Raw genomic sequence first — 26,562 nt, 5'->3', positions numbered from 1 at the left:
AAAGTAAATCTAAGTAAAGTTCCAAAATGAGAATCGCTGAAGGGAGAGATCGTTAATATGGGTTTTCAAAATAGGTTTTGATCGCTGTGAAAAATATACTTTTAGATTTCAGTCAATTATTAACTTTGAATAACTGTCACTTCGACGAATAATTTCCTTACAGAGAAAAATTTAGTGTAAATCACATTTTTTTAACTTCCATTTCATCGTCAATCAATCAACAGCATATCGGACTACATTTAAGTTGCAAATAAGCACTTATTTCTTTATAATAATATGCCTAAATGTTAATGTGCTTTCGTCTGATACCATTTTTAGAGGAGTTAAGGTCCTGAACCAAACTCATTGTTTTACATTCTTGCCTACAAATAATAGGTTTCCAAACCGTTTAGAGATTGTTAACAACAAACAAAATTTAATTCTAGCCAGCAAAACTTTCCCCACTATAACGAATATTATTCAGTCAGCTGTTTATAGGTCTCACAGGCAGATACTTTGGAACGAGGCTTTAATAATTTAAAGTATGCATCGATTTTGCTGTTGCTGCCTGTTCTCTAAGCAAACTCAATCTTGAAGCAGTTTTAAGTTTATTTCAACGTATATTTTTGAAATCTGATATTATTACGTAATTATTTTTATTCATGAAGTCAAAAACGTACAACCCCTCCAATCGATTTCTAGAAAACATATTATTTTAATACCATAGCCTCTCTCACATATTTTCATGTCAACCCTAACGCAGAACTCTAAAAGAATTTAGTACTAGCGCCGTGGAAGATACCTGATAGTGCTCGTTTAGGCCAGAACCTTCTGAAAGGGTCTGAAAAAGGCATTTTTTCCTTTGATAGGTAAATAAGCGTTATCTGCCTTACTTGGGGAGGCCGAACGGTTACGTAATGGCGCCTGAGGGATTAAATTAGAAAATGGAAGAAATCAGCCAAATTCATTCATATTGTAGACGGATAAAGTGTACTTTAGGTTATTAATGATACTGGTGACTTGCTACTTACTAAATGATATTTTTATTTTGAGAAAATTTGTAATATTAGATGTCGCTAATAGGTACAATTAATTTGAGTATAATTTTCAGTAAGCACGGTTTTAAATAACATTGTTTTCAGTCATAATACTATTATAAACGACCTCCAAACTTTAATTCAAACTCAAGCCTAAATTCAAGTCTGTGATTGAACTTCAATATTTAGACCGATCACGTAATTTCTTGAATCTATTGAACTAGGAGTTTTGACACCTGAAATTTGGAACCTGGGTAACCTATGAAACAAATATCAACGAAGGTTTTTTTGGAAATTCCAATTTAACGGGATTACATAATATTATAAAGAGGAAAACTGTTTGTTTGTTTGGTTGTAATAAATAGGCTCAAAAACTACTGTTTTTAAAAATTCTTTCACCATTCGAAAGCTACATTATCCACGAGTAATATAGGCTAAATTTTATTTTGGAAAAAAATAGGGTTCCGTAAAATATGTAGATAATGTAGTCCACGCGAGCGAAGCCGCGGGCGGAAAGCTAGTAATATATGAAGTGATTATGGAGTCAATAAAGCTGTAACATTGACTAACGTTCTGCCATTAAAGATATAAATTGCAATAGCAATTTAAGTAAAAATTAGCAACATATTCATGCAAATTGAATAAAAATTGATTACAGGGTCATCATCTCTAAAACAATCAATCAATTTAAAGGTGTGTACACATAGCGGCTGTCTAATATAACGGTTTGGTTAATTAAGTGGACTAACTGCACTTCTAGCTCCACTAGACAAGGTGAGATTCCTGACAGTTTTAACTTCGAAATCGCTTCGCTTCTTCTTTTATCACATGTAACTCGCTCCGTGAAGCGATTGCAAGATTAAATCTGTCACGAATTTTACTTTGTCTAATTACGTCTAATTAAATCATCAGAATCTTAGAACTTTTTATTTTGATACTTTCGTACGGGATTTTAATCGCTGATGAAATCGCAAAAATAACATTTCACGAGGTTCTTTAAATGCATTATCCTGATCCTGATCTTAAATATTAATTTTCATCACACGTGACATGAGTAGCTCTGAGCACATAAGCATGAAGTGAAGTGACGAAGTCGCTTTGAAGGAACTAAGTCAAACTATCTGACCAAAAAAGTCGTTAATAGACGTTTTCGATTTCACCATCAATCCCTAATTTTTAAGTGACCCCTTTGAAAATGAAATTCCTGTTAAGTGTTACCATAGTAGTCACTTAAAAATTAGGGGTTGATGGTGAAAACGGGCATGAGTCATGCGTGTTTGACTTATGCATTCTGTCCCCAGCCTTACGTTTACCGGTTCGTCACCAAGAAGAAAATGTCGTGAGCGAAAGTGGTGTTCGGTCACCGGTCCAACCGGTATGATCGGAGTTATCGGAACCTCCTTGGCTTACATTAAAGTTAATGAATTAATTAATAAAAGTCATATGGTGTTAAAATTTGCAATATCTTATAAAGTTGCATTTATATTTCTTACTGGCTTATATTCGCGACTTCGCCCGAGTGAATTTCGGTCTGCTAGATGCTATAAGCGCATGTTTTTCTCGGAAAATGTAACATTGTATTTGTAAAAGAATTTACAAAATTGATCTAGCAGGTTTTAAGTTAATTCGTTACAAACATACAAAAACATAAATCTTTCCTCTTTGTACTATTAGTATGATGATATTCGAACTAAAAAAATCTGTAAAACAACCTACATTGACACATAGAGTTAAATATTGCTTGTTTCCGTAAGAAAAAAGGTTTCCGAGAAAACTATCCAAAAAACTTTTCAGATTAAGGTAATTTTCAAAAAGAAAATGTATTTTTTTCACCATTTACAAAGCCGTGTGAAAAATATTCATCAGTAACTCCCCGAAAGGAAAAAAAGGGGAAAACATTCTGAACGGGTAAATATTCATTTCTCTCTCATTAAAAACAGTTGAAAGCGGGGAAATTCTTTACGAACGAAATGAATGCAAGCGAGCCGTATCAATGTTACCAGTACGCATTTTAATTGAAAAAACTTGATTAATGTGAGCAATGAATACATTGAATAGTTCAATTACAGTATCATTAATAGTATTAGGTATGATTTATTAGCGCATTGATTAAAATGCAATATAATTAATAAAATTCATAAATTAATTACTGGTTGATGAGTGTGATGTGTCTTTGAATAGGCTTCAAAACTGCTGAACCGATTTGAAAAAAAAAATCACTATTAGAATCCGACATTATTTCTGATGGATATCGGCGGTACTGAGTTCGCCGGGTCAGCTAGTATCTCATAGACCTAAAGGTGTAATAATCATTAACAAATTATCAAAAACAATTAACATTACGCTTATTTTTTGCTGTAAGTACAGTAAATAGTTTTGACTTCTAATAATATCAACCTCGGATTAAGAACGTTTAGTTGCAAATGCCAGAAGTCCACATAATTTAATTCGACCCTGTAAATACTGAGCGGGTGCAAAAGACCGGCGCGAACAGATCCTTTATTTAAATTAGACAGCTGTTTTATCGCGGGCGGCAACTTTTTTGATTTATAACGCCCGCTGTGTCACTGGCCGCTCGTTGCTACATTCGATTTTTGAATTTAGAAGTGCGAAAAAAGGTAAGAAAAAGAAAATTAGTTCTAAATAAATTGTTAAAATAGTTTTTGATACTTCTTTTTTTTTCTTCGGGTTTTTTTAAATATAAGGAAAATAAAAGCAAAGGCATCGTTTCTTTCATCGTTTAAATAAATGATCAAGCCTTTAGTTATTTGACACTTTCTTCAATATAATTGCAAAAAAATAAATGTCTTCTTGATCTTAATAGAGTATAGAAAGTTTTAAAACTATACGGGAAAATGAACTAAGTGAAAACCTATTCCCACCAGTTTCTAAGCTGTATGTAATTTCGCGTGATGTCAACGTAGGGGTCGCGTCACATCACAAATGAACCGGCCTGAACAACGTTCATTTAACTTAATTAATATGAACTGTAAAATAATTGTTTATATTAAAGTAGGTAATGATTTCGATCGCCGTGAAAACGATTAATTAGACAAACTTTTTTAAATAATATGGTATGAAACCAATGTTAATAAAGTTATGGAGCAGATTTTAACGCACTTTTCGCATTCTAATTATTTATGTAACTTCAAGGTTGCGCAAAATATCATAGATAGTGCGGAACGCGTCTATTCGCTGGGTGCGAAGTACTAGGTGGGGGTAACATAATCTATCGCAGCGCTCATGGTGGTCAAAAGTAGAAATAATGTAAGCTCTGTCATCAGATGTATCTGTCAATGGCAAAGCGATTCTACATAATACATTTTAATATCATCAATTAATCGCATCAAAAGGGTCCTACTGGGAACTTAAATAAAAGAGTGGACTGTATTTCGATAGGGTTGGTTTAATAGCCGTTTACAATTTGGAAAAAACTAGACTATACATCGTGGTAGTACAAAAATGAATCACAGTAGTTGTTGTGCACAGATGTTTGCCTTATGTTGAGAGCGTAAATTATTGAACTCTGCCCTTGTTTTGTTCTTAATTCTTCTACATCTCGGACTTGTCCAGCCAATACCAACAACTTTTCTTTAAATACGGTTTGTGGTTGGAATTTGATATTGTAACACTCACAAACCCGGTCTTCAAAACAATACTGATTTCGATCTAAAAACGATATTTAATTTATTACTAGCGATACAGGAACATTTAAATATATTTACTGTTATATAATGAAACCGTTAAAGTAGCTTTTTCTTTTTGTTTTACTGTAAAACTACAACTATAAATGAAGTAAACAAACCCTGACACAATCAAAATTAAACACACTTTTTGGACTTACCTCATTTGATTTGAATGACCAAAATGATTTCAAAACCTTTTTTCCACCCAAATCGTGGTATCACAACAATTTATTAGTTGAAAATATTTGTTATTTTTTCATTTTGATATTTTTTCACAAATATACGACCTAAATGTCAATGTGACAGAGCCCACAAAGTCGTGGACGCTAGTTGGCGCTGTAATCGTGCACAGAGCCAATAATGATTATTCATTCTTCTTCTTCTTTTTCTGTGACCTTTCCCATTTAGTATGGGTTTGGCCTCTGTCTTGGGTTGGGGTCTCGTCAATCTATCATTATCATTTTCGACTTGTATTTCTGATTTCTTGGTAAAAGACAATGCCGGAAATTGGCGTCTTTTTTTTTTTCGCGCGGCCATCGACCAAACCTTGTTTTTTGATTACAAAATAGTGTAATAAACCAAACTTACTATGACATGTATACCTCTAAACTCAGTCTGAACTGAGTTACGATCATTAGAAGTTTGATTATTTTCATACTAGATTTGCTTTTTGCGCGCAAGTTTTGTAAGAAATAGCAACAAAATAGTGACATTGTATGTGTGAACAAACAATACCATTCATTAAAGGCTCCAGACATCAGTATGCAGCAGAATCAGCGCAATAAAAAATAGCGCAATATTTTGTTGCAATTTCTTACAAAACTTGCGCGCAAAAAGCAAATCTAGTATAATCATCAAACTTCTAATGCTCGTAACTCAGTTCAGACTGAGTTTAGAGGTATACATGCCATAGTAAGTTTGCTTTATTACACTATTTTGTAATCAAAAAACAAAGTTTAGTCGATGGCCGAGCGAAAAAAAAAGACGCCACCTTCCATACAAAATCTGGCATTGCCATTAACTGTCTGTTTTAATTTAGCTGTGTTTCATCTCGCACGCGAGCTTCAAGCCAATCTGGGTGATATTGCCACTTTCGCAGTCGCAACGGGTTCACACTTAATAGATTTCCTGGAATCTGAGCTGTCTATTTTCCTTTAGCTGTGACGTCATCTCGCACGCGAACTTCAAGCCTCTGTTGGTGATATTTGTCATCAAGCTGCATCAGCACTTTCGCGGTCGACGGATTAACCCTTAATTGATTGTTGGTAACTGGGCTCAATAGGCTGTCTGTTTTCCTTTAGCTGTGACGTCATCTTACACGCGAGCTTCGAGCCAATGTTGCTGATATTTGTCATCAAGCTGCATCGCCACTTTCGCGGTCGACGGTTAAGCCTATATACCTACTTTACTGGTTGCGCAACATACAGTGAGAGTTGCATGAAATATGTTGCAGTGCTGCTTTTGTACAAACTACAGCTCATCAAGGTAAGCACAGGTATCTTAAGCAGCTGTAATAAGAGTTTTTTTAGAACCAAACAAACCTACAGTCTGTATGACATAAGCTTCCGCTACAAGTAATGTAAGTTCGTCCTCGGAGGAAATCATGTAATTCTTGATATGTGGGCTTGGACGAATAAACCACTGGACACGAAACCTACAAGATTTCTAAGGAAACACGATCAACCACTTTTTGCGGGGGGAGAGGTTTGACAATTGTCAAATAATGACATTTAGTGCTGGGAAAAGATCGTAAATTTTTATCGATAGTTATGTAAATGAATGAATGAATGAACCTAACGAGATAAATGAATTATGGATTGATTTAATATTGAAAGTTTCTTTAATTGAAAGACTATAATTAATTATTGTATCGTGTTTATTATAGTGCCATTGGTAAATCATAGGTACAAATAATATTACAAATTATTCATATAGGTAGGTAACTAGGTGAAATATTTTTTTGCTGTGTTATCATTATCAAATTCGTAAAGCAATAAACAAGTAATATTCTGTTACGATCGACTGCTAACTAGCTTTTGGTCTCAACAAATGTTATAATCTGTCTCACGTCACGGACAAAAGTTTCATCAATAGCCTATTTCTATACATTTCATAAAACACAATTTGATAACATTATGACAATGTATTGCTTTGTAGCGCTTGCAGTACAGATGCACTATCTGAGATTATTTAATTCTTATCTAATGTTGTTGATATTCTTAAAAAAGGTAGCCCTTTAGGACACTTTATATGTCTCCTTATCTTTTGAGCCATACCAGTTACACAATTTGAACCATAAATGTTTTGTGTCTACTGATATGTTGGTGAATTAGTTGACTGTTAAGATAAAATATCTAATAAAATTTGATAATGATTGTACTTACAAATTTAGGCAAATTCAATGTAGGTATAGAATCTTTGTGCAGTTTTCTCTGTTTCGTAGAATTGGCATTGTAGCATTCTTCCGCAAAATGAATGTTACAAATGCAGTGGTTTTTAGTTGGAATCCACGTATTTTGTCTTCTGACTGCCTCTATCCACTTTCTCCTTCTATTTGGATCCACTGGAAATCTAAAATTAATTTGAATAATTTCAGTTTCAGTTTGTTTGGTATATCGATAAACTTATCGACATTTTTCAAGCCCTTTACGTCATAAAAAATGAGATGTGAATGAATGAATGAAACCTATAATCCAACCAAATTAAATATGCTACATGTTTTAAGCATTTACATGTACAATGAGTACTTTTTAAAATGACGTAATCATATTTTGTTTACATATCAAATTTTATTTATTTTACGAAAAAATAGCTACTATAATAGATTTAAAATGTACTTACGCGTGATAAGAAACATTTCTTGTGTGACCGGAATAATTTTTGCAATAAAGTACGGCGCATTTACCCATTTTTCGTGATATTTTTACTCTTCGAGAGCTCGCGTCATACTGACAAAGTGACAACCTGACAACATTTACAGTGTTGTCAGCTCACAGAAAAAAAAATCCCCAGCTTAATTTAAAAAAATCTCTAGATTTCTTCATATTATTACTTAAAAAAATCTCCAAAATTCACTAACGAATTAATTTTATCAAGGGTTAAGTATTAAATAAAATCACAAGTTATTTGTTAAGAAACATAATTTTAATCGTAAGAATAATAATTTTTAATCTTAGTGACAAGTTAAAAAGCAACTTAAGTATTTAAAAAACAATAAATCAAAACGTTAAATTAGAAATCAACATTAAATACATACCGTCACCGTCGTGGCAGAATTAAATAACTGACAAAACCAAAGTTGCGAGATATTCACGTTTTTGTGATTTTTTTCGTTAAAAATGGCGATAACTTTTAAGGGTAAAAATATTTTACTGTCGGTCTTTTGATATTTTATACAGCAAATTTACCTTTATTAAATCAATATTCTTCGATGACGTTATTTTGTATTATTTTAAATAAAAAAAATAAAAGTGTAATTATTTAGTTTTGCCACAACCGTATTTTACAACTAAGTTGCAGTTATTTAATTTTGGCATGTCACTTATTTAGTTTTGCCACAACCAAGGTATTACAAAAACGAATATTTCCATTGAATAAGTACACTTGTTTAATTTTGCCACACTTTTATTGACCTAAATGTTGATTTATTCATTTTATTTTATTTGTTTTGTTAATGCGATTTTAGTCAAAATCTGTAAAATTGTTAAATAATACTAGAATATACCTACTTATTAAATACTTATAAATGTTTAACAAATTGGTATGGTAACCATCAACATCAGATTCCTATAACATTGAAATTAAATTGAAAGAACCAACATCAAAATGAATATCAAAATTAAAATAATCCAAAAACAATAAAACTGTAATAGGGATATCTCCCTAGGGATCCATAGGGATCCCTTACCCTCAACGTCATGGCAGAACGACGTTCAATGTCACTGCAGATCTCCGTTGACGCTAAGGCACATCGGCAGCTCAATAGACAGATATGGAAGTCCTTGCGACATGATGTTCGCAACTTTAATACAAATAGTATTAAAGAGGCGATAGAGCGGAACCAAGGCTCGAAAGTATTCGCTAGAGACAACTCTATTGGGCGAAGCTAGCTGACGAAGCTGAAGACTGCGGAAGGTGGTGTAACGCCAACAAAAGCCGAGGTTCTGGGTGAGATTGAAAAGTTTTATGGACAGCTATATACCTCGACGAAGATATTGTGGATATCAGCATTATCAGCCTATACGAGATTAGGATGGCTCTCAAACACCTAAAGAACAACAAGGCACCGGGTCATGACGGGATAACCTCGGTCCTTCAGAGACTATTTAACTTCGTCTTACTCCAGGGAACAACGCCAGAGGCATGGAACAGAAGCGTGGTGGTACTCTTCTTCAAGAAAGGGGATGAAACCTTGCTGAAGAATTACTGACCCATCTCGCTTCTGAGTCATGTCTACAAGCTGTTTGCGAAAGTTATCACGAATGATCTCGCGCGTAGGTTCGATGACTTCTAGCCTCCCGAACAAGCCGGTTTCTGAAAAGTGTCGGTACATATCGAGGTGCTGAAGTGCTTGTACAGAAACGCCACCATGTTGGTCCGAGTACAGGAGTGGAGTACGAGGGCGATTCCTCTGCAGCGAGGCATGAGGGAGATGTTATATCTCCGGATCTCCGAAACTATTCACCGCTGCATTGGAAGACGCTTTCAAACTCCTTGAATAGAAAGGATTCGGCACAAACATCAACGACGAGTACATCATTCAGCTTCGGTTTGCCGACGATATTGTGTGGTCATGGCAAAATCACTGGAAGACCTCGGCACAATGCTCGAAGACCTTAGTCTCCCAAAAGGTAGGCCTTCGGGTGAACAACATGGAAAAACGAAGCTTTTGTCGAAAGCTTTTGTTGGTTAGGAGCTCGAATCTTGAGATTGTTGACAAGTATGTCTACCTCGGACAAACGTTTCAGCTAGGTAGAGAAAGAGGTCGAATCCAACTCGGCTGGGTAGCATTCGGGAAACTACACAACATCCTTTCGTCCAAAATATCTCAGTGCCTAAAGACAAAAATCTACAATCTGTATGTGTTACCACTGATGACGGCTCGGGAACGCGGCCTCTTACTCAAGTTGCACAGCGTGCTTTGAAGAGGGCTATGCTCAGTTTTTCTGTACAAGAGACAGGGCACATTAGTACGCAGAACTGACAGACGATGGGGCAGCAAGGTTCTGGAGTGGAGGGCACGTACCGAAAAGCACAACGTGGACTTCATAAAGGTAGCAGGAAAGCACTGGATGCAGACCGCTACCAGTCGGTCATATTGGAAATCATTGGGGGAGGCCTGTGTTCGGCAGTGGACGTCCTATATGGCTGAAATGATGATGATGATGAAGGTTTAACATCTGAGTAATGAACATTGAAATTAAAAGTAACATTTAAAGTAATGTTACAAAAATAAAATAAATCAAAAACACAATTTGTACGAGTATTTTGAAGCAATGTTCCGGATTGAGTTGTGGCAGAATTAAATAAAGTCACTTATTGACTTTCTTAGTACAAGTATTTTGAACCAATGTTTTGCAGTGAGTTGTGGCAGAATTAAATAAAGTCACTTATTCAGTTTTGCCAGGTAAATTTTACAACAAACAGAGTTGTAATTTATGGTCAATAGTTTCACTAAACTGAAGATATCTTTGGAAATATCATAGATATTGCCACGAGAGTAAGACCAAAATATAGGTAACACTTTCTACTATACAAAAAGTGGAAAAAGTGATTTTTGCAAAAAGTGTCAGTTATTTAATTCTGCCACGACGGTGACGATACTTCGTTTGGTATTTCTTCGTCATCTCAAGTTAGGTGTACTTAATCATTTTTATTTATTGCATTTTTTACATAATTTGTATTGTAATGCTACTGAGATTATTTAAATAATTAAAACTGGACCACCCACACCGATAGTTAGTAGCGTTAGTGTTGCACGCGCGCTGGGTCGATATATTGTCCTGGCTGTCCTGCGCGCAATTGTTATTCGATTGTCGATTTTTATTCGAATGTTGTTTAGCTTCGACGAATGAATCGACAATCGAATACGCAATTGTACAATTGTCGTCATTTAAAAATATCATTAAAAATCACCAGATGTTTTTCTAGTGATATCTTTTCCAAAATTTCACCATGGAGCCCCTAAAAATCACTAAATCTAGCGACAAAATCACCAAACTGGCAACACTGAACATTTACCATGGCTAATTTAGCCTTGGTAAGTGCTAGCGGGGTAAAGACGAAAACGTCACTTGTTACGCGTCCAGTGGTTTATTCGTCCAAGTATGTGGGTCAAACTGGAAAGAACGGTTGGCATTTATTACGTTAGCATTAGTGCCAATGTTAAATAATGTATTTAATTAGTGTCTAAACTTTTCTGAATTTGAGGTCAATTCGATTCTCAGGGCTTAGAAACTACTCGTAGGTACAATGAAATCATCAACTTGTGTCTCTATTCCTAATTAATAACAATCAATATTTATAATAAGAATCAATATTTTAATTCTTATAATATAGACAACCAAGTGATACGAGAAGTTGATGTCATTCGAGACCTTGGAGTCTACATTGATAATAAACTGCGTTTTCACGTGCATATCGATAAAATAGTCACAAGAGGCTTTAGGTTGCTGGGTTTCATACTTAGAAACTGTCGGGATTTCAGAAAGGCATCTAGCAAAATTACTGTTTTCAACTCACTGGTTCGGTCGGGATTAGAGTATGGTAGTGTCGTTTGGACTCCTTTTTATGAAATACATAAACGCAGAGTTGAATCAATACAAAAGAGATTTCTTTGGCATTTGTCATATCAACATAAATTAGCTAAACAGCTCCCTAGCTACAATACACGCCTAAATTATTTTAAACTGAATAGCTTGGAAGACCGCAGGAAAATATTGGATTGTCTATTCCTATATAAAATAATAAATGGTTACATAGATTGTCCTGATCTCGTTAAACAGATTAAATTCAATGTTCCCTTCAAACTAGCTCGGTTGTCCAGGTATCTGCCGTTTAAAGCAAATGGTTTTAGGACAAATCTGGGTCATTTCTCCTCTATCAACAGGATTCAGTCACAATTTAGCAACCTGTCACGTTCATCCGGGGCCAGCGTTGATATGTCATCTTCGCTACGTAAATTAAAAAAACAAATTTCTGAATTGTATACTCCGACGGTTAGCTAATAATTTATTGTTTTGCATTCTGTCACTTTGGCAACGTTATTGTTATCCAACATTCGGTGCATGTCGTGGCAACCTTTAATTAAGGCAACACCTTAGCTTAATTTATTTATAAGGAAACTGTGAATGTATGGTGTATGTTTTGTTGGTTGTCCTTAAATAAATAAATAAATAAATAAATAAATAAATAATTTGGTTAGGAATTTGATAGGTACTTACGCTAACATCTATCTAATCTAAATATAACTCAAAGGTGACTGACTGACTGACTGACATAGTGATCTATCAACGCACAGCCCAAACCACTGGACGGATCAGGCTAAAATTTGGCATGTAGGTAGATGTTATGACGAAGGCATCCGCTACAAAAGGATTTTAAGAAACTCAACGGAATCCACGCATACGAAGTTGCGGGCGGCCGCTAGTTATTTTATAAATGTATCTTTATTTGGAGTGTCCGCAACATGAACAAATTCTATATTGTACAAATTGTCTTTTGCTAAAGCTATAGATATAGCTAGAATAACCAAAACATACCGCATTGTGTTCGGTATTACACCGCATTATACACTTCGTGGCAACAAGTGCCCCTTGTGCCATCGGCAGTGTACGAAGACAATGCACTGATAGCGCAACCAACGATACGTCTTATCGGTCGTTGACTTGGATGAGGCTTGTATGAAGAAGGATTTCAATTTTATAAGTGGTTTCTATAAAGATTTACTCAAACATACTTAGGTTAGTAGCGAGGGGTTAATAGGAGTATTAGTAATTTTTGTAATAAATACTTATTGCTTAAAAAATTTTATTCTCATTTTGACGCATAGCACTACTCTATAGAAATGATTGGTTGCGTATTTTGTAATGCTATTACTCCGTTTATCAAGAAAAAGCTTTTAAACTCTTATCAACTCGCTTGTCACCGTTTACGCAAATACATTTGTTTCTTTTCAAAAAGAAAACACCTTTTTAGAACGAACGTAGAGAAAAAACATATTAAAACGGCTCTGCGAAACCAAACAACGTTAATTGGTATTTTTCATTCTATTCTTTTTTACCCGACCTGTGCCAGAAGGAGGGTTATGTTTTTTGTTATTTACAGTCAGTCCATATAAGTACATTTTAAGTAAACAAACTAGATGTAAACATGGCCGTGAAAACAGAACATTATTTAACAGCTTTTATCTCGCAACACAGATTTACATGGATCTGCTTAAATATACATAAGCGGTTCCCAAATAAGTAGGTACTCCGTTGACGTGTAAAAGGGTTGGTTGGGACTTGAGGTGTTATGGGGACGTACATTTTTTATTTGCGGGATACATCTTAAAATAACACCTCTCTTTTTGCGTCGGGGGTTAAAAATTACATTAAATGTGATTTAGTGGTTGCAAAAAAATAAAAAAATCAATAAATAGACTCAAAGACAAGTCACACAAGTCTTTATTGTACATTTACCTAAGCGCTAAGGCAATATCATATTGATTAGGTAAGAAAAACACTTTAAAATCCATGTAATCGTCATGAACAAAACAGAAAGAGGATGCTGAAAACGACATCATTTTAAACACAGAGCCTTGTTTAAAAAAACACGTGCATTTAAGGAAATGTCCGTCAAAAAATTCCAAAGCAAAATGTTGAGAGCCTCCGCTATAATATTGTTTTGCCGCGAACCGCATCTGCTAACACATTCATGGTGTTTCCTCGCGAATGTCCCGCGTTCAGCGCGAAATTATACGCTTGGGTTGGAACCGTGTGTAGGGTTGCCAGATGTCCGGTCTTAGCCGGACATGTTTGGCTTTTTACGGACCTGTCCGGCCTGTCCGGCTTTTTATGAGGCTACCGCGCCAGTCGCAGTGGAAAGTCGAGCAGTCGAACTACTGAATAATATCGAGGCACACAATCATGCGCGTATCAGGACGATGCCGCGATTGGGCTGCCATATCAGTCTTGAGCTATGATACTAATTGCAGTGACATGGTATATTAGCTATTCAGAAAGGTATGTGCGCCTTTTAGGGTTAAATGCCCGGTCAAATTAAGCACCGAGTCCGGCTTTTGTGTTTTTGGACTTGGCAACCCTGGGTAACCGTGTGGGCTTATGAGACCCCGGCCGCGTTTTAGGGTTGGTATTTTGGTCGTAAATGCCCCGGAACTTGTTCTGAAGAGTTTCGTTTGTTGACATGACGTTTTACAAGAACAAGATTGCTGGGTCCCTTTATTACTGGTCGTTCGGATATGCTGACTTTTTGTTTATATGAAAAATCTTTGACGTCCTTTGATTTTTGCATGTAGAGTATTGTAGAGTACAAAACTTACTTATTTTTTAGGTATTTGTCTAAGTTATTAGTGGGTAAAGATAAATAGGTAACCTAAATATGCCTCAGAAGTTTCGAGTAATTAGTAGTCATCTCTATGGTCTGTCTTCCATTATGATTTGATTCTAATTTAGCGAAGTTAAAACACTCTATTTCCCGAAAAGATAATAATTATGATCGTGTTTTAGAAAACACGTTGACTGATGTCTGATGCTTTGGCTTTTCAACAGGTTTGACAACAGCCAGGGTCAAAGGTGACCTATAAATGTCCTACACTGAACCGTCCCACCCGTGACATTGACAGGGGGGGCGCCACCATCAATACCGGATCACTGGTTCCGATTTTTGTGACGTTTGAAAATACTAAAATGTCATTTGCAGGAGGGCGCTGCCATCAATGCCGGGTTACCATTTCCGATCTTTGCCATTTGATGGTTCAAAATCGTTCAACTCGTACTATACCTACCTATAATGGATGAATGATGGATTTTCGATTCTTTTGTTGAAAAAATATCTCCGATGCATTTATTCTGCGTAAAGTGCACTTGCGTTGTCTCTTTATAAGGTTACATGCATCTATGTGCGTAAAATAATCGACCGATTATTTATTTCAAAGTCAGCCATATATCTTGCAGATCTTTTACCAAACATGGAGCCTGAGGCGCCCGGCCATGACATAATCGTAACTCGAGCCGCAGGCGCATGCGGAATGTAGCTGCTACACGATCTAACTGCAAGCAAATAATACACATTACACACTATACTTACATAAATTATGCAGCCAATATCTTATGTCTCTAAAAACAGGTAGGTAATGCATCTCCAAAATTATGCACAGCCAATACAATAACTTATGTCTCTGAAAACAGGTAATATCATCTCCATGAGTTCCCTCTTGGCTGGAAAGTGAAACGTCATGATTGGCAGTTTTTTGTTTTTAAGCCTAGGCGCAGACCACCGATTTTTAGTTGGCCGATAGTTGGATCGGGCTGTTAATCAATATGGACATTTATGAAAGTGCGCACATTGGATCGGCCGATTCTTCATACGAATCAGAATCGGGCCCAACTATCGGCCGAATAAGTCTGTAGTCTGCGTCTAAAAGGTGTGTTCAGTTCGAATATTCATTTGACATTAGTATAAAGGAGAACCTTTGTCCGTGGACCTAATTTAATGTAGGCAAAGGACAATGTTCGTTCTCCATACATTGTTCGCCTAAAGAACCAACAATTTTGACATATTACTACCCGAAAGCGAAATAATACGATTCTGTGTGTAAGAACAATGATTCCTGATGGACACTTGCCATAAAATTAATGATTAAGAATATTAAATCACAGCGATTTTATAATATGTCGTTTATGACAACATGGCGTCTAATGTATTGTGTGAATGTATGAACACCGATTCGCGAAAAATGTTTTGTATTGTCGTCACGCCGAGTCGCAGCCAAATAGTATAAAATAATAGAACAAGTTTTAGAAATACAACTCGGCATTCCACTTTTACAATATGCCCACATATTGCACGTAAATAAACAACATGAATCGTAGGTTGTTTCCACCCTTGTCATCTGACACATGAAATAAACTCCTATTGTATTATAGATATCGAAGCCGAATCGTATATAATAATAGAATGGGTTTTGGAGATCACTCGGGGTTCCACTTTTATAAAATACCTACATATTACATAAAAATACCACGAATCATGAGTTTTCTTTTCACCATTTACATCTGACACGAGATAACAAACTCCTATCTCCATGACTACCATCGTAGTCTATGCCAAAGACTACAATATTTTAAGCAAGAAGTTTCAAACCTTAGCGGCTACGGTAACCCCTGGGCCACATACATCATGATAACATTCGGTCGACACCGGAACGAAGTCTTGCGATTATGCAAAAAAGCATCGTATTCTAGTGCGGCTATATCACGTTCAACCGGGGTTTTAATTCGACTAAAGTCCTGACTAAAGACTGGAAGAAAATACGCCGCATTGTATGAGCACTTCGTGTTCGTTAAAGCGGCTTCAGATCTAGAGCCCACATAGTTTTCTTTCCAATAATATCAGCAAGTAGCGCTGCATGATCTTTACAACAAAAACGGCAATAGTTATTAAGGTGCCAAAATTATATGATTACTTTGGCACGGTATTATACACGTTCGAAGATTTGTCATTTTCATTCATTTCTTCATCATCATCATCATTTCAGCCACAGGACGTCCACTACTGAACATAGGCCTCCCCCAATGACTTCCACATCGCACGGTTGGTAGCGGCCTGCATCCAGCGCCTTCCCGCTACCTTTATCAGGTCGTCGGTCCACCTTGTGGTGGGTTGACATTGCAGAATATGACTTTTGATAGGTTCATCATAGAATTCGGCGGGGATATCCTCACGGAGGAAGTTCGTAAAAGGGCGGAACAAGATCTTATAATAATGCAAGGCCGAAGCTGTTACGCGCGTGCTCATACGTGTAATCCGGCGAGTATGCAATAAATAGTAATGTCTGGTAAATAGTGGTAATACGTATCGTTCGTTCGTTCGTTTCAGCCGAAAAGACGTCCACTGCTGGACAAAGGCCTCCCCCAAGGATTTCCACGAAGACCGATCCTGCACCGCTCGCATACAGGCACCTCCCGCGACCTTCACCAGATCGTCGGTCCACCTAGTGGGAGGCCTGCCCACGCTACGTCTTTCGGCTCGTGGTCGCCACTCAAGAACTTTCCTGCCCCAGCGGCCATCAGCTCTACGAGCTATGTGCCCCGCCCCGTCTATGTCTGTATGCGCTACGATTACAGGGTATCATTTTGCATAGTCGCAAGACTTCACTCCGCTGCTGTCAAATCAATGTCGCATAATGTTATCGCAATGTGTGTGGCCCTTGGCCAAATCACAGAAGCCTATGCGAAGAAAGAGCACTTGAATGACAATAAAAATCAGGGTTACCATTTTATAAGATTTCCTCACTATTGAGGGTAACAAAGTAACATTAATAATCTAGCCATTAATAACATTTATTACCTATACGAGAAAGTAAAGCAACATGCGGTTTTATTTTAATTTGTAAAATATTAAACCCCTCATATTTGTAACAGTTTGTTCCAAGTTTAGTTTTACTGTTTTGTTAACAGTATTGCTGTTTCAGCTGTCACTGTGAAGCTTTGGGAAAATAAATAAATAGAAAAAATATTAACATAAATATTTATTTAAGTTTTTATGTTCATTATCATAATATGCCAATTTAAGTTACACTGTGTGACAGTCTTTGACACTAAACAAACTCTTCAGCTTAATAATACCTACCTACAGGGCGTTTTTATAGTTACTCTTGCTGATGAAACAAGAAGGGTTGATTCTACTACTGAAACACAACTACTTTTCTTACAGGACCAATATCAAATTCTCAAAAAAATTCACATCCTCGTGATGGTGATAATTTCTATGGAGAGGTTTTTTTATATTCGGTCTCTTGGGATAAGTTATTCCATTTGAGCAGTAGAATTAATCCTTTTTATTCGATCACATATAAAAACAACACAAGTGTTTAGGAAAACTTCTTCTTTGGTATGGTATCACTACGGAGTTATAATGTCGGCAACTCTGTATCACTGACTTGTAACTTTCAAACAGCATGAATAATAAGGGCACCACATTGGTTTTCTTTCTGAAAAAAGGCTTTCAGTTTTAGTACTAACCCTTTAGCACTATTTCATTGAAATAAAAATACAATAAACGCACAGAAGACTGAAATTGAGTCAACTGACGTGACATTTATAATTTGTTGACATTATGACAGTTTGACAAGACTAGGGATTGAAAAAGTTTTAATTGAAAAAGTAAAATGATAATTTATTAAAACGATTCACATGGATATAATCGATTAAAAATATTTATAAAATGTTCTGATACTTGCCTGTAGCGATTATCCAATCCTGGTTTCTACTGAAAAACTACCTCGTGGCAAGATTTTAATAAAATAATAAAATCTTTATCTTCTCTTTCACAATCTATAAAAGTTCATTTGGTCTATTATTATACATGTGCTATGAATGAGGGTTTTCGCGATTGAAAAATCCGCGAGATGGCAATACGTAGACGCGAGGTCCAAATGCTGCATGATTGGTGGATATCTGTCAATGTCATGTCAAAAATAACCAATCATGCAGCATTTGGACCTCACGTCTACGTATTGCCATCTGGCGGATTTTTCAATCGCGAAAACCCTCATTGGCATAGATTATGAGAGACTGGCAACTATACTAGGTTGATATCAGGTGATCCGTCTGCTCATTTGCCTCCTGTCACATAAAAAAAAATATATATGTTTCTCACACTTCAACTGGCATTGGATTCAACATCGGATTCTGACACTTTTACAGTTATGATACCATGAATATCAGTTTATGGTCCTAATTATTTTTATTTTATTTACGACCTTCGACCAGTTGGACACTTTAGATATCTTCTTGTAATAGTGTCAAACTGTCAATATCTTTTTAGCTTTTAACGCAAATCTAGTCTTCAAAGCAGTTTAATCGATTTATTTTATTTTCAAAATCGATATTTTATTGTCTATGATGGCCGCAGGAACATCACTATACATGGACTCCCAGCAATAAACTACGGTAATGCCTCGTACAGATTTTATCGGCAAAAATTATGGAACTTGATAGGTTTTAGACCATGCCACGCACCAAAACGTCCGGAAGTTGTAATAGTATTATAGAATAAACGTTAAAAGACTTATTTATTTAATTTTTCAATGCTTAAGTGTCCATTAGAATGAAAGGGTGCTTAATGTATTAAAAAAAATAGAAAATAATTATGATGGGTTAATGTTTTTGGGCGGTTTTTTAGGCGGTTTCTGACAATGTCCTTTGGCATCATGGCATCCATCTCTATCTCAAGTGGTCCACGTGAGGTCTCAGTAAAGTGCCATATCGTTCCTGAAATTCAAGGGAAAGTAGTTATCATTCAGTTGTTATCACACGACAGAAGATGAAGAAAAAAACACCCCAATTGATACGCTCCAATAAATAATACACAGTCAAAACTCTTGCAATTACATAACTCAGTTTAAACTAAATACACGGAGTTGCATCACCGTCAATTCTATAATTTACCTCTCCAAGAATTCTAGTTCAGAAGCACCGTTTCACGAAACACGACACCGACAAATCTTTGCACTTGTGCGCTGCAGTTTGCGTCTTTTCTTCTGAGTATAGCTAATGGTGTCTCTGTAGACGCTGCAATGGATGTATCAGTTTAGAATTCGTTGTTTTGTTAACAAACTTGAGGACATTCTAATCCCAATGTTGGAATATAGGACACGTGGAAAGATCAGATTACGAGAGATGGATGTTTCGTCTTTGTGAAGGCACTTAATGCAGTTCGTGCACTTGCATTGTGGACCGAAATTTGGCGTTGACAATATCATTGTCTATTGTTCTGTATTGTATGTAAAGAAAACGGTATTGTGTCGGTTACGCCATGGATATTCGTGGAGTATGAATTCCATAACTTTATTTTGCACTATTGTTCTTGTTTTTAGGCTTATTGGACACTCAAATGCTGATTTTAAATCTAAATATTAGTATTTGTAATATAATTTCAGTAAAAAGAGAATTCCCGATTTTACGTATCTCTGAACTCGAAAGCAGTATTTTCAAAGTATGAAAATAATAAGTGCCACTTGTGGTCTAAACTGAATAAACATTTTTGATTTTGATTTTGATGAGTAGCTTTTACATTATAAGTCAATTAGACACAGATTTTCAGGAAATTAATATAATATCGTGTATATTCATTTACTTATATGTAATCGTATATCCGCAGGTCTCATTCTATCAAAATAGCAATAAAATTACCATAGCTTGTTCAAAATGATATGAAGGTCCATCCACGACTCCGCACCTTGTGGATAAGCCACAAAATATCCAACGAACGGGTTAATTCAGTTACCAAAGTTACAATACTTCTGAGGACCACATAATTTCATAACAGACAATCCAATAAGAAACTTTCGGACCAAAAGAAGCCAATTTGCACCTCGATAAATTAAAACCATTTTGAAATCGACATCAACTTTCCTGCTCATAATTTTTTCATGTCACGCGACTGCCCAAAAATGGGTCGAGAATCGAGATATTAACTCGAAATCCAATCGATTTCGAAATACCGATTAAGAACCGGTATAGTCGATGGCACCGAGATTCGCAATTTATTCACTTATTACCACCACTTTAACTTTAATGGGCACGTGTGCCAAGGGAAACTGGTGCTTCATACGAACACCGATAAGGTCAGGTTGGTATTTACTATATGAGTGACATGTGTTGTGATTGACATGTAGTTAGTGCGTTTCTTTGACCGCAAACTCTCTAGTCGATAAGTTACTGTCAATTTAATACTCATAGCAATGTCTATACTAAATTGTAAATTTATTGTTGGTATTATTACAGGCTTGCTATGACTCTTAATAGAGAATTTTCAATAATTCTGAAAAGTTAATTATCCTATTTCCTCGTAGCTTTGCTTATAATAGACACATGCTCTTCCGCCGTTTCCGTGTGCTGTAATGTTTTAATTATTTTTACTTGAATTTTTACTACACTCGGCATCAAATAAATCGCACCTCCCGCGACAAGCACTTATCAAACGTATGCATCCCCACTTCCCACCAACATTGGTACCATTTGAAAGCCTAGTTCTAAACTTCATTTCATTAAAGGAAAGGTTTTTACCCCAAAAATGTGTCTTTACAAGAATCCAGAGTCACTTCTTCAAAAAATAGGTAGTTACGCTATAGCCATTTTTTATGACTATAAAACTGATAAGTTGGGATTAATCGTTATCCATCTGTTAAAGAGGACACGTGAGATCTTTATTTGGTTTTATAACCATAAAAATTGGTCTAATTGATCCCAGAGGTGAGCCCAAAGTGAGGTCTATTTTCAAGTCACATTTATGGTATATGTTAATCATTTATTTAGAAATGAAATGTATTGTTCTTTAAGGATATTTATTGGGCTTTCAAATAACACCAATATTGTTGGGGTACCATGATTGTGTCAGAAGAAAATCTTTAAAGTTCGCGTCGCGGAAGGTGCTGTTTATTTGATGTTGAGTGTATAATGAAGAACTTGATGTATAGCTACATATATCAAGTTCTTACGCATATTTATGTTCCTAATGGTGACACTGCTGAATCTATCGTAAAACATCGTAGTCTATAGACTTTTAATCGGCTGATAGCTGGGTCAGGCCGTTAATCATTAAAAATGTATGTATGGGAGAGCGGCGCGCTCATTACACCAATTTGGTATCGGCCGATTTCTAAACTATTGGAAGACTAACGCCCGTATTCAAACATTACTATGAAATCTCACAGTGCGCGTGGACGCACAGGGTGACACTCGAAACAATCGTAGAGCTCTATTCACTGTGCGTTCGATTTGCTGCTTCACTTAAACAAGCATCGTTTGTGAATACGGACGTAAAAGTCTGTAGCCTGTAGCCTTATATGGAGGTCTCTTACGAGTAAATCTTACGACGTAAAAATCATCGACACTTATGTTACGGTTAATGTGATAAATGTGAAAATTATGAATAATCGCCGGTTATTATGAATAATTTACCTCATGATTTCGTAAATGTGATTAATATGAGATCATTTGTGTGTGTATAAACAATGTGTTATAGGCATTATGGCAAAGTAATGTTACGCAAGAAACAGTCCAAACTCATTTTGCCAAATTATATTAATATATGATATCAAAACGTTCAAAATGTGAGGCTGTAAGTACATGAGCACTGTACACGAGCCGGTGTTCTCTTTTAAGGTATTTGTTAGTATTAAGGTTACGTTATTAAATAATCACTGGTACATGTGATTAATTTATCACTTTTACCTCGCCTGTCGGTAATTATTCATAATAACCGGCGATTATTCATAATTTTCAATTTATCACTTTAACCGCAACACTTACATCATTAGCAGTTCTCCAGGCTCGGTACAGGACCGGTTGAGATCCAAGATCTCCGTAGAAATGGACAGTGTTACTTTCACTTGCGCATCAGCAGTGTAACTTGCCCTTCAAGGGTCTTTATAGACCCCAGAATGTTATTTTTGTGAGACTTCAGTATTCTCCAGACTTGAGTTTTATTTTTTTATTGTTTTAGTAAGAGAATTCATTTGAAGCCTGATGTTTCAATAGGTATACTAATAAGAGAAACTCTTTCTGTAAAACTCTTTCAACTTTTTAAAAGCCTACTTGCATAAATAAATGAGATTTATGAGGTTTTTTTAATGATGGGCACATCTATGTTTTAGTTGACCTCCCTCCCTAATGGCGGGTGAATATTTTGATGGCTGTCTATCGCCAAATGAAATATCGTTTATTATTGTTGCAAAAAATAGCCACCGGTCATTGGCATCACATGGGTTTATCACGTCAATCTAAAATTATCTGCCTATTTCAGCCAGGCAATTGGCTTAGACTGTATTTTATCTAGGTTTATTGTTTAAGCCTAGGCGCAGACCACCGATTTTTTGTCGGCCGATAGTTTAGTCGGGCAGTTAATCAGTATTGGCATGTATGGAAGTGTGCACACTTCATACAAATGAGAATCGGGGCCAACTATCGGCCAACTAAATGCGGTGGTCTGCGCATAGGCTAATGGCAGAGTAAATACAAATGAGTAGGTCATCTTCATAGAAACGCACCGAGCGCGGTTTGTATGTGAGCGCGCCAATACGTATGCGGCGCGCACGCACACACTGACAAAATTTAGCGTTGATTAGCGGTGAGGTGCGAAGATGACCTACTCATTTGTATTTAGTCTGCTAATGGTTGGGATGAATATTGTGAATGAATTTATGTGTAATTATGATCAGCTTATGTAATGACTAGCTAAAAGTCACTAGCAGAAGCTTTTGTGATAAACTAGCTGAATAATGATGATGTTTATGTGAAGTACCTAGGTACTTCACATAAACCTACCTAGGTACATAAGTAATCCTGAGATGTGTTAAACCTCTTTTTAAAAGCCTATTTGCAGAAAATAGTTAAATGACTTTATAAATTACGAGTATATGCCTTTTAACAACTGCACGATTTTTAAAACAATCATACATTTTCTATGAAACAATTTCAGCCTTTCAGGAAATGGTTTGATTTCAATTTTGTATTCCAAAAATAAACACAACGGCACGTGTTATTGAAACCTCGCTTTGTAAAGATACAATAGCTACATTATATTGTTTCGTTAATGTAATTTCAGTACTGTTTTCATAACAAAATTCTTAGTAAGGTAATGTGTACCTTAGCGAAGGTCATCGTCCTCGAAAAATCACTAATCCCAGCTATATTTCTGTGTACAATCATTAATGAGAATTAATAAGAGGCATGTTTTGGACAATAGCAATTGATTGAAGCAGTGAGCTCATAATAAGTTTGAAGTAAGATTGAGTGTAGGTACAGTCGTATACAAATCGAGACTACCTACTACTTATACTTTTAAGTTGATAAATTTTAATTAGTGATTTTTTGTTACAGGTATGTACTACAGTTTTTTGGCATAGAGGGAGGTTATAAAAAGTGTAAGTAAATTTTTGCCATAGTCCCCAGCGTATTAGACTCCTCACCTGACGAAGACGACTGTATTACACCAAGTCAGAATTAGGCTACCATTTCTCATACTTAGGCTGAGTTGCACCACCTAACTTTAACGGTAACAATGACGATAACCAGTGCTTTTTGTATGGAGTTTGACAGATTTTTGACGTTTGTCAAAGTTAAAATAAGATGGTGCAACCCAGCCTAAGTTCACTTTACGTCACGCTCACAAGGGCGCTGTTTAAGTTTCGATGGCAATTCGAATACGCAAATGTTTCAAAGTCGAAAGTTTTTCATGCTAGAGGTACTGGAATTTCCTTAGTACTGCTGCTGGCTTACATCTTATCTTTCAATACTAGCTCACATAACTATAACCTCAAACTTCCAACCACGTTCACTTAAAGTGGCCCGAGCTAGCTTTACGCGTACTTCCTCCAATTAAACTTTGATCAGACCTCGTCAATGTATTCAATCGTTATTTCACTATGTCTATTAGCTCCGAAACTTCGAGCTTTGCAATTAAAGAGATATCTTAAGTATTTATTTATATTATTAATCATATCTAAAGTATCGACCTCGTTGTGTACAGTTGCTAACAAAAGTTAAAGCAAGTAAAATAACTCGTAATGCGCTCTAGCTCTGAGCTAGTTGCGAACTAGCTCTTAATTTTACGAGTTAAATGGCTGTATGTGTGGTAATTAGGTAAAGTAGTTTTCTCAATTAATTAAAACAATTTATTGCTTATTAGATTTTACTGCTAATACAAAGGGTTTATGTACATTATAAGTAATTTAATTAGAAGTGTTCATTCACCCATAAAATGATGCTACGGACAGACACGCAATGCTTATAAAATTAACTTAGGAGCGATTTGTTGTTTACTTACAGAGAGTTGCTCAGGCATTACGTTTATGTCACTTACCTAATTAATTATATGATTATGTTTTGTGATATATTAAATGAACTACCATGAGTTAGGACTGTGAAAATAGTTTCGATTTATGAAGACGTAAAAATAAAAACCGTGGAAAACAGAAACCGAATAAGCGAAGCCAGGAGCAGATGCTGATAAACAAATAAACTAGCTGTTAAAAACGAACAAGTAACTTTTGTTAGAGATTGTACAATACGCAATAATAGGACTACAAGCAAAAACCCGGAGGTGGTTACAATCGACACCACATTACACTACAATATTTGTTGTGAAATAGCATCTATTACCTATACATAAGGTGTACGTGTTGAGCTTGATGTGCTTTCGTCGGTACCTTCAAATCGTGATCTCCATTGAATCAAATAAGAATATTATCGCATTCGTCACGGCGATGTTTCAATGTCATAGCCCAGATGTCGCTTTATACGCCATTCAGCTATGAAAGAAAATTAGAGATAAGATGTGCTCCAATTTTTTAAATAATTTAATTAGGTGACTGTACAGAAAACGTTGGACGGAAGAAAGATACGCCGGCATTCACAAACATTACTATGAGGTCTCACAGTGCGCGTGGACGCATAGGGTGACATGAAATCACAGAGCTCTATTCAACGCTGTGCGTTCGATTTCCTGCTTCACTTAAGAAAGCATCGTTTGTGAATACGTGCGATATTTACCTTGTACCTACTCCTCTTTGGATTGTTCTTTTTTTCTTGTCTTTTATGGTGTACAATAAAATGTGTTCTATCTATTCATCTATCCTCATATTCCCAATATTTCGTTGCGGGTTCAATGATTTTTAACATTTCCTTATGACAAACTTCATGCCTGCACTAGTTAGTTTTTAATTGGTAATTTAAGTTAAAGTTTTGTAGCTATAGAAACGAAAGGTGGAAATAGTCCCATAGTTTTATATAAGTTATACTAGCCAAAATTCACAACTTAGGCAGTTCCATTTTTTTTTTCAAGTTATTACTAATTTAGGCAAAATTCTTGCTCTATACAAGCAATACCACTATACCACATCCATTTCTATTATTATAAATCCTTGTAAACATAACTACGTATAGGGTTGCCAGGTGTCCGGATAAAGCCGGACATAGTTAGTCTTTTTGATTGCGTGTCCGGCCAAAATAACTGATGTCCGGCCTGTCCGGCTTTTGTTAGGCTTTTTATTTGGCTGCCGCGCCAGGCGAAAGTCGAGCCACAGAATAATATGAAGCGCACGCATCAGGATGTTGGGCAACCGATGTCACATGTCCGGCTTTTAGGGTAAAAGGTCCGGCCAAATGAAGCACAGAATCCGGCTTTTGTGTTTTTGGACCTGGCAACCCTAACTACGTAGCTCAAACCAGACAGCTCGTGCTCCAACAATCAACTCCACGATGTTATTGTGCTCATACCTACTTATGAAATACCTATAGCTTCGGGTGAATGACCTCCTTTTATCTCCTAGATATCTCACTGACTGTGTAGAAATAGCAATTGTTTTTGTGCTTGTGACGTCATGTCCGTTCAATTACTGGACTTCCTGTTTTTTGACAGTTCAAAATCTTAGTTTATAAGTAATAGGTATGGCTATTCTTTAGCTAGGCAATTTAATATTCAATATCCGTTCCAATTTTAAATCAATTTGCTAGTTATTTTGTTTACCTTCATAACATTCATAGTAAAAAACAAAGCTCCCACTGTCTGTGCGCTTAGATCTTTAAAACTATGTATGCAGTTTTCATCAATAAATAGAGTGGTCCAAGAGGATA

General features: G+C 36.1%; 1 protein-coding gene and 1 long non-coding RNA gene across 2 annotated transcripts in view; one reads left to right on the top strand and one right to left on the bottom strand.

Moving 5' to 3' along the window:
* LOC135077670 (uncharacterized) overlaps positions 1-26,562 on the top strand; it is a 167,368-nt gene that overhangs the window by 37,055 nt on the left and 103,751 nt on the right. The window lies entirely within an intron of this gene.
* Positions 6,561-7,674, bottom strand: LOC135077200 (uncharacterized). Its single transcript, XR_010258425.1, has 2 exons — positions 7,544-7,674; positions 6,561-7,273 (listed from the first exon to the last, which is right to left on the bottom strand). It is a non-coding gene; the product is annotated as an uncharacterized LOC135077200 (long non-coding RNA).

This window comes from Ostrinia nubilalis, chromosome 13 (genome assembly GCF_963855985.1).
Source record: "Ostrinia nubilalis chromosome 13, ilOstNubi1.1, whole genome shotgun sequence".
NCBI lineage: Eukaryota > Metazoa > Arthropoda > Insecta > Lepidoptera > Crambidae > Ostrinia > Ostrinia nubilalis.
This window is presented reverse-complemented; position numbering and strand designations above follow the sequence as displayed.